Source organism: Gorilla gorilla, chromosome 19 (genome assembly GCF_029281585.2).
Source record: "Gorilla gorilla gorilla isolate KB3781 chromosome 19, NHGRI_mGorGor1-v2.1_pri, whole genome shotgun sequence".
Classification (NCBI taxonomy): domain Eukaryota; kingdom Metazoa; phylum Chordata; class Mammalia; order Primates; family Hominidae; genus Gorilla; species Gorilla gorilla.
Genome location: NC_073243.2, coordinates 39,971,752 through 39,981,542, shown reverse-complemented (window position 1 = coordinate 39,981,542; position 9,791 = coordinate 39,971,752).

Here is a 9,791-nt window from a genome sequence, read left to right as displayed (position 1 = left end):
TGGGATCCAGTGCTGCTGCTCATTTCTAGAACTGCAACAGGCTCCCCTTAAACTGGACTGGGCTTCTTGGCCTGACGCCAGATGTTTGATGGATTTTTTTTTTTCTTTGCCCTGTTTCTCAACCTGTTTTCAGCAATCTTCTTTCTGGTCTGTCACTCTAGATAAAATAGATGTTTCTGCAAAAGAGAGATGCATCACAAAGGGAATACGTATGTTCATAGTGTCACAAAGAGATAATACATTGAAAAGACTGATAAGGCCAGATACAGTGGCTCCCACCTGTAATCCCAGCATTTTGGAAGACCAAGGTGGGAGGATCACTGGAGGCCAGGAGTTTGAGACCAGCCTGGGCAACATAGCAAGACCCCATCTTTAGAAAAAACAAAAAATTAGCCAGACATAATGGTGCACACCTGCAGTCCCAGCTGCTCAAAAGGCTGAGGTGGGAGGATCACTTGAGCCCAGGAATTTGAGGCTACAGTGAGCTATAATCATGCCACACACTTCAGCCTGGGCAACAGAGCAAGACCTTGTCTCAACAAACAAGCAAACAAAATTATTGAAACCAAAAAAGACAGATAGCACAAAATTTGGACTCTGACAGTCTGGGTTTGAGTACTAGCTCCATTACTATCTTAGATAGATAATCTTGGGCAAGATATTTAACTCCTCTGAGCTTCATTTTCCTCATCTATAAAATGGGTATATAAATAATAACATTTAGGATTGTTGGGAAAAAAATATTAATGCATGTTAAGTACTTAAAACAGTGCCTATTTAAGTATGTGGTTTTATTTTTTAGTGACGGGTTACCACTCTTTCCCTCAGTAACTTCCCAGGGATAAGGACCATGTCTATTTTGCTTACCACTGGATCCCTAGAGATAAGCACAATGTCTGGAACAAAATAGAAGTACAATAAATATTTGTTGTATGAGAGGATACTTTTTAATGGTTCAATATTCTTAAAAGTCAGAAGAATAAAATAGTTGAGGAAGTGCAGCGTTTTGGAGTTAAGCACGTGGCCAAGGTTATGTTGTGTTTCTGACTTCCTGAGAGACAGGCTTGTCACGTACCAACAGCTGCAGCAAGATCTTGTGTTCTGCTCTTTCTGGAGAAATAGAGAAACAGAAAAAGCACAGGAAATGGAATTGTGAGGGATGATTGTTATGAGGGTCTGTGTGCATGGCTTACAGGAGAATGCAAATTATGTTTCCAGGTGGAGTCTAACAATCAATTCAGAAAAATCAATGTTAAAGGGGAAATTAAAATGATACTGGAGATTTTAAATAAATGAGATGGGCATAAAGGAAAGAAGTGGACTTCAGGAATGGAGGCATTACCAGTATACTTATTTTTTTTTTGACAGGGTCTCACTCAGTTGCCCAGGCTGGAGTACAGTAGCATGATCACAGTTCACTGCAGCCTCAACCTCCAAGGCTCAAGTGATCCTTCTACCTCAGCCTTCCAAGTAACTGGGACCACCGGTGTGTGCCACCATACCAAGCTAATTTTTTAAATTTTGTTTGTAGAGATGGGGGTCTCACTATATTGTCCAGGCTGGTCTCGAACTCCTGGGCTCAAGTGATCCTCCCACCTCGGCCTCCCCAATGCTGGGATTACAGGTGTGAGCCACTGTGCCGTGCCATACATTTCCATTGGGCTAGTTGGGATGCCTCTACAGAGGAGCAGATCTCTCCACCCCCAGGACATAGGAATCTTAGTGTCACAAACTTTTGTCAGCTATGTCTTCCAAGGGAGCTTTTTGATTGTACCCATTGGACTCTCCACAACAGACATGAATTAAGTGATATGCTAGTAATAATAAAAAATAATTACTTCTGAATCCCTACTCACCCCAGTCCTCACTTTATTTTTCTACAATCTTCCCCTAGATAACACTAAATCTCTATTCTGGCCCATAATAACAGCAATGTGAGTCTATCCTCTAGACAGCAGCATTAAATTATTGCTGGAAACATTATACTGGAAAACGGGTCCTTAGGTTTTAAGCTGAGTAGTGATTGAGTTGGTTCATGAATTACCTCCTTTGCCAAATTCTGTATGTCAGTGTCAATCTGGTTGTTCTTGGAAACTTGGGAAAAATTAGATGTAAGAGAGGCTTAGGTTTGAAGCAACCTAGCTTCGGCAGAGCAAAGTGAGCTACATTTTGAAAGACATCCCAGGCCGTGGATGCTACAGAAAGAACCAAGCTCCTGATGGCCATTTGGGCAGTGACTGGGCTGAATTAGCAGAAAGTGGGTGGGGAGAGAAACTTTTCTTAGCAGTTTAATTCGTGCCTTAGTTCATTTGTGTTGAGACTGGGTAATTTATAAACATTAGAAATTTATTTCTCACAGTTGTGGAAGCTGGGAAGTCCAAGATCAAGGCACCAGCAAGTTTGGGGTCTGGTGAGGACCTGGTCTCTGCTTCCAAGATGGTGCCTGGTTGCCGTGTCTTTTGGCGGGAATGATTGCTGTGTCCTTATATGGTGGAAGGGTGGAAACAAATAAGGGCCTAGCTAGCGCCCTCCAGCCCTTTCAACAAGATTGCTAATCCCATTCATGAGGGCTGAGCTCTCGTGACAATCACCTCCTAAATGTCCCACCTCAGTACTATCACATTGGTGATTAAGTTTCAACATATGAACTTTGGGGGACACATTCAGACCATAGCATCATGCAATTCACACATTTAAAGTGTGAAATGGTTTTTAGTATATTCACAGAGTTGTACAACTATCACTATGATCAAACTTTGATCCCCCCTAAATAAATGTTTTTAAATCCCTAAAAGAAACCCTGTAGTCATTAGCAGTTACTTCCCATTCCGCACTCCCCCAGCCTTAGGCAACGACTAATCTCCTTTCTGCCTCTATAGATTTGCCTACTCTGAATATTTCATATGTAAATGGAATCATACAACACGTGGCCCTTTGTGTCTGGTTTCTTTTACTTAATGTTTTCAAGGTTCATCCATGTTGTAGCATTTATCAGTATTTTATTCCTTTTAATTGCTGAATAATCCATCATATGGATAGGACACATATAGTTCACCTGCTCATCAGTTGATAAACACTTCAGATTCTTTCTATTTTTGCTACTGTGGAAAGTGCTGCTATGAACATTCACATGCAAGTTTTTCTGTGGACATGTGTTTGTATTTCTCTTGGATATATGCCCAGAGTGGAATTGCTGGATCATATGTATGTTTAACCTTTTTGAAGAACTGTCAAATAGTTTTCTAACGTGGCTGCATCACTTTATAATCCCACCAGAAATGTGTGGGGTTTCCAATTTCTCCACATTCTTGCCAAAACTTATTATTGTCTTTTCTTTTTTAAATTATAGCTATCCTAGTGGTTGTGAAGTGGTATCTCATTGTGGTCTTGGTTTGTATTTCCTTAATTACTAATGATGCTGAGCATCTTTTTATATACTTATTGGCCATTTGTATATATACATTTTTTTGAGAAATGACTCTTAAGATCCTTTGCCCCCTTAAAAATTAGATTATTTGTCTTTTTATTGTTGAGTTGTAAGAGTTCTTTATGCATTCTGGATGCTAGTCTCTTACACATATAATTTACAAATATTTTTCTCCTCTTATCTGGGTTGTATTTTCACTTTCTTGACTGTGTCCTTTGCAGCATCAAAGCTATACATTTTGATTTAATCCAATGTATCCATTTTTTCTTAATTGCTTCTGCTTTTGGTGTCATATTTATGAAACCATTGCCTAATCTATGGTCACAAATAATTACTCCTATGTTTTCTTCTAGGTGTTTCTATTTTTAACGCTTACATTCTGGTCTCTATATTATCTATTGCTGCCGTAACAAACAAACAACCGCAAACTTACTGACTTAATACAAATGTATTATCTTACAGTTCTGAACGTTAGAAGTCTGAAATGGGTCTCGCTGGGCTAAAAGCAAGGTGTTGGCAGGTCTGTTTTTCTTCTAGAGGCTTTGGGAGAGAATGTGTTTCCTTACCTTTTCTAGCTTCTGGATGCCACTCACTCTGGCTCATGGTTCCTTCCTCCATCTTTAAAGTCAAAAACATCAGGCTAAATCTGTTTCATGCTGCCATTTCTCTAGCTCCCACTTCCAACTTCCTCTTCCACTTTTAACAACCCTGGTAAGTACATTGAGCCCACTTGGAAATCAAGGATACTTTCCCTATCTTAAGGTCAGCTGATTACCAACCTTAATTCCATCTGTAACCTTAATTCACTTTTGCCATGTGTTCCATGAAACAGCCATATATGCAAAGCAGTCCCTAAATACAGAAAGAGCCAAGAAACCAAAGAACATGGCAGACAAATTCAGTGCGTCAGTAAACAATGTTTTATGGGGGGAACTTACAGATGGAAGTGTGGTCTTGGGTGGCTGCAAGACAGGTAGATCTTCACACCTGTTACTCCTCAGATCCAGGGAAGAAGTATACCACAGGGAAGGAGTGTGCATGCTCTATATGCAATTAGACAATTGAAGGCAGACCTCCAGAATAGGCAAGAATGCTATGTGTGCCATAGCCTATAATTTGTGTGATAACATTAACGTTGTTTTGATCTGGAGTAGAATCGATAGTAAATACATTTTCTCACACTAATGACAATAAATTAACTAGGAATTCATGAAGCTAGGGTTAATCAGAAGTCAACATGGCAGATTAGCATCCAAGATGAAGTCACTTTTGTTTCCAGATGTGTTACTTAGTATTTTATAAGTTCTGGGGATTAGGACATCTTTTGGGGAAGGTATCGTTCTACCTACTATAGTCTATGATCTATCTTGAGTTAAATTTTATGTAAGGTGTGAGGTAGGGGTCCAACTTTATTCTTTTACAAATGGATATCTAAGTTGTCCCAGCACCATGACTATTCTTTACCCACAGAATTGTCTTGGTACCGTTGTTGAAAATCAATTGGCTGAAAATGTAAATATTTTCTTTCTTTCTCTCTCTCTTCCTTCCTTCCTTTCTCCTTCCTTTCTTTCCTTTTCTTTCTTTCTTTTTTCTTTCTTTCTTTCTTTCTTTCTTTCTTTCCTTCCTTCCTTCCTTCCTTTCCTTCCTTCTTTCTTTCTTTTTTCTTTCTTTCTTTCTTTCTTTCTTTCTTTCTTTCTTTCTTTCTTTCTTTCTTTCTTTCTTTCCTTCTTCTCCCTTCCCTTCCCTTCCCTTCCCTTCCCTTCCCTTCCCTTCCCTTCCTTTCCTCTCTTTAATTTTTTGAGACTGCTTCTTGCTCTGTCACCCAGGCCGGAGTGCAGTGGTATGATCTCGGCTCACCGCAACCTCCAGCTCCCAGGCTCAAGTGATCCTCCTACCTCAGCCTCCAGAGTAGCTGGTACTGCAAGCACACACCAGCATGCCTAGCTAGCTTTTGTATTTTTTGTAGAAATGAGGTCTTGCCATGTTGCCCAGGCTAGTGTCGAACTCCTGGGCTCAAGCAAGGCGTGCCTTGGCCTCCCAATGTGTTGGGATTACAGGCATGAGCCACTGCACCTGGCCAGTGAGTGTTTATTTCTGAGTTCTCAATTCTATTCAACTGATCTATATGTATATACTTATGCCAGTGTCACACTGTCTTCACTACTGTAGCTTTGCAGGACATTTTGAAATCAGGAAGTATGAGCCCTCCAACTATGTTCTTCTTTTCAAGACTGTTTTAGTCATTATGAACGCTTTGCATGTCCACATGAATTTTAGATCATCTTGTTAATTTCTGCAAAAAGAGCAGCTAGAATTTTGATAGCAACTGCACTGAATTTGTAGATAAATTTCAGGAGCATTACCATCTTAACAGTGTCTTCTGACCCATAAATGTAGATTGTTTTTCCACTTTTTGAGGGCTTCCTTAATTTATTTCAATAATATTGTGTAATTCTTAGAGTACAAGTTTTGCATCTCTTTAAATTTATTTCTAAGTACTTTATTATTTTTGAAATTACTGCAAATGGCACAGTTTTCTCTTCTTTTTTTTTTGAGACAGAGTCTTGCTCTGTCACCCAGGCTGGAGTGCAGTGGCGTGATCTTGGCTCACTGCAACTTCTGCCTCCCGAGTTCAAGTGATTCTCCTGCCTCAGCCTCCTGAGTAGCTGGGATTACAGCTGTGCACCACCACGCCCAGCTAATTTTTGTATTTTTAATAGAGACAGGGTTTCACCATGTTGGCCAGGCTGGTCTAGAACTCCTGACATCAGGTGATCCGCCCGCCTCGGCCTCCCAGACTGTTGGGATTAGAGGTGTGAGCCACGGTGCCTGGCCAAATGGCACAGTTAATTTCATATTTGGACTGTTTGCTGGTCTTTAGTGATATTTCTTTGGAAAATTTCAATGTTTCTCAGCTGTGCCATGGAAAAGGAAGAAAAAAATGTCTTTAATAGGCCAGCATTTTAAAGGAAAGTTGGTGGAGAATAGAGTATCTGTGAGGCTGAGGGTATCAGCAAAAGAATAAGAGCTCAGCTTTAGCTGCAGGGTTGCCATATTGCACAACTCCACGGAGTACTGTTCTCATTGAATTCTGTATGAATGGTGCTCTCTAAAGTTGTACAACACAGGAAGTCCTCATTCAGCTGACCCTTGCAACTACTATTTATAGAGTTCTTATGAACTAGGCACTTCATATGCATGGTCATATTTAATCATCACAAAAAATGTATGGCATAGATCCTTTCTTCGTATTTACAGATGAAGGAACTGGGGCTGAAAGAGTTCAGTGAGTGAACTTAAAGTCTCACACACCTGGTGAGTGGCCGAAGGGGATTTGAACCAAAACTTGTGACTATAACTACTGCGCTCTGCTGCTCCTTCCACCTGAAGATTTTTTTTTCTGAGTTCCTTTCTATTTAAATCCTGGCAGACTCTAGGCTTTACTTAGAGAGGAAACTGCTCTCTCAAACCAACTATGAGGACTGTAGGTGATTCATCGTTCTAGGTTATAGATTTTCGTCTAATGAGAAGGATTGTTTGTGTGTTGGTTTCTCTGCCTAGACAAATCCCTTGTCCTTACCTACTGGACTGGGGTGTGGCTCTGCCCTTCCGGATAGCTGAGCCAAGCCACCAGCTTGGTCTAACACAACTTTCAATGGCCTCCGTGGTCACTCTGAATCTGGTCAGACCCAAACCCCACTGCTCAGGCTGGCTCCCACAAATATACCCAAGTTTTCTGTCATTATGGATTTACGATTTTGTTTTTTGCAGGTGCTTACTTCCTTGACATGAAATTAAGTAGACTTTATTTATTTATTTATTTATTTATTTATTTATTTATTTATTTATTGGAAGGAGTTGGGGCTTCTAAAGACTTGAAGTTATCACTAAGGCATAAGAAAGGTAGAAAGAGAGAAAAGAAGAGAGAAACATGAAGCTCCCAAAGGGCCTTGGTGCTGGCTTGGGTACAGGAGATGATACATTTGAGGATTTTATTAAAATAAAAGTAGATAAATTGCTTGGTGATGACTCAGGCCACTTTTGGTTGAAAAGCAAAACCTGTGAACTGAGGGGGCCTCAGTATCCCAGCATGATGCTGCTTAAAAAAAAAATCAGCTTCTATTTCCCATTGTATTTTGCAACTTTGATGATTGATTATCTCAGCATCAAAGATGAAATATCTACGCACACAGAAAATGAGAGAAACAGTCACAGAACTTTCTCTAGCAGTTAATAACACAGTTAATGGATTTGGGGCTCTTTTCTTTAAAGGTGAACCAAATTGTAGGAGTCTCTGGGGCCTGAGGAAGCTGAGGGCTTTTTTGACCCTGACCACTGCTGATGTCATCCAGGTTTCTGCTTGTCTTGATTAGGCTGAGAATAGCCAAACACTACTCATTGAGACAGATATTGATTTTGGTCAGGAAGTTCAGTCATTGGCAGTAATTACAATTGCTTGTTTTAATTTATCAGATCAGGAAATCTAATAAATTTTCCATGAGTCCTTTCCCCATGTTTGGTTGGTATGTAGAAAATATCTCCAAGTTATTTCTGAGAAAATGTGCCACAAAACAGGACTTAGTTATGAAATGAAAACTCTTGCTTTCCTCCTCACTGATACCATTGAAGGGAAACCACCTTTTTAGCGGTATGGTTTTGGAGGAGCAACTTAATCAAGCTGCTTAAGTAAGCATCATACCTCCTTTTCTACACTTGTAAAACGAGAAGAATAATTGTATGTAGCTTTTTTTGTAAGAATTAACCAAGTTTATTCATTAAAAACTCAGAACACAAGAACACATAGTAGGCACTCAATAAAAGTCAGCTATCTTTGTTGCTATTAACATTAATGAAAACACAAAAAGCCCTCTAAGACATATGTTGTAGATAATAGAAGTGGGTTATTTTTGAGGTTTGGTACTGAGGTGGTACAGAAATGTACAGAGGGTTTGGGGAATAACTCAGAACAGCAAATTGAATTCCATATGTAGTGAAGATAAAAAGAAACAAACTTGTCTAATTATAAAGCACTGCATGTTTATTGTAGAAAACATATTTTATAGAGAAAGAAAAAAACATATTCCAAGTCTACAACCCAGAAATAAGCACTGTTAACATTCTTCTATGTTTTCCAGATTTTTTCTTTGCATCTATAAATGCATGAATTTTTAAAATATATTTGAAATTCTGTGATATATAATATAATTTTAATTTTTGTATTTTATTTTCTTTACTGTTATATATGATACTTCAAAATAACATGACATGTATATAATTTATAAAGCATAATAATAAAATGAACATCCATGAATCTAGTTTAAACTTTATGTCACCCCTCTATCCCTGGAGGCAACCACTATTCCCAATTTTGTGTTTTTTATTCCTTTGTTTTTTAAAATAAAAGAGTTTTTTTAAAAATTATGTCCACATAATATATCATTTGTTTCTGAGTATTGTAAAAAGGGCAACATACTATCTGCAGTCTTCTTGAAATTACTTTATTAAAAACATCAATATTATACTTCTAAGTTTTATCCCTATTGTTTTATTTGACAACACATCGTTTCCAGTTTTGTATAGTATTCTATTGTGTGTTTATACCATCCTTTACAAAAGTCCATTCTTCTGCTATTAGAGTCCATTCTTTCGCTATCACAGAGTCTGCAATAGACTTTCTCATACACATCATTTAGGGCAGTTTTGGTATCATGTGGGAAATGGTTAGAAATGCAAATTCTTAGACCTCATACCAGACGCATTGAATCAGAAACTCAGGTGGGATACAGAAATCTGTGTCTTAACCAGCCCTTCAGATACTTTTATGCTTGCAGACAACTACTGATATTGGGAATTTGTTTGGGAGTAGAATTAATGGGTCAAAAGTGTGTCTTAGTTCATTTTATGTTGGTATAACAGAGTACCCCTGGCTGGGTAATTTATAAAGAAAAGAAGTTTATTCAGCTCCTGATTCTAGAGGCTGGGAAGTCAGAGAGCATGGCACTGGCATTTGGTGAGAACCTTTTTGCTGTGTCATAACATGGCGGAGGGCATCCTGTGGTGAGAGGGCAAGCACATGCCTGTTAGCTCAGGTCTTTCCTCTTCTTATAAGGCCATCAGTCCATCATGAGGTTCCCACCTTGATGAACTTATCCAATCCTAATTATCTCTCAAAGGCCCCACCTCCAATCGACTTATGAATTTGGGGACTAAGTTCCTCACACACAAAATTTGGGGGGCATATTCAAACCATAGCAAAGGGTATATAAATGTCCAACTTATAAGACTATGGCCGTTCAATACTGTGGCCACAGGTAGCTACTGAGCACTTGAAATGCAGCTATTATTAATGATGAACTGAATATTT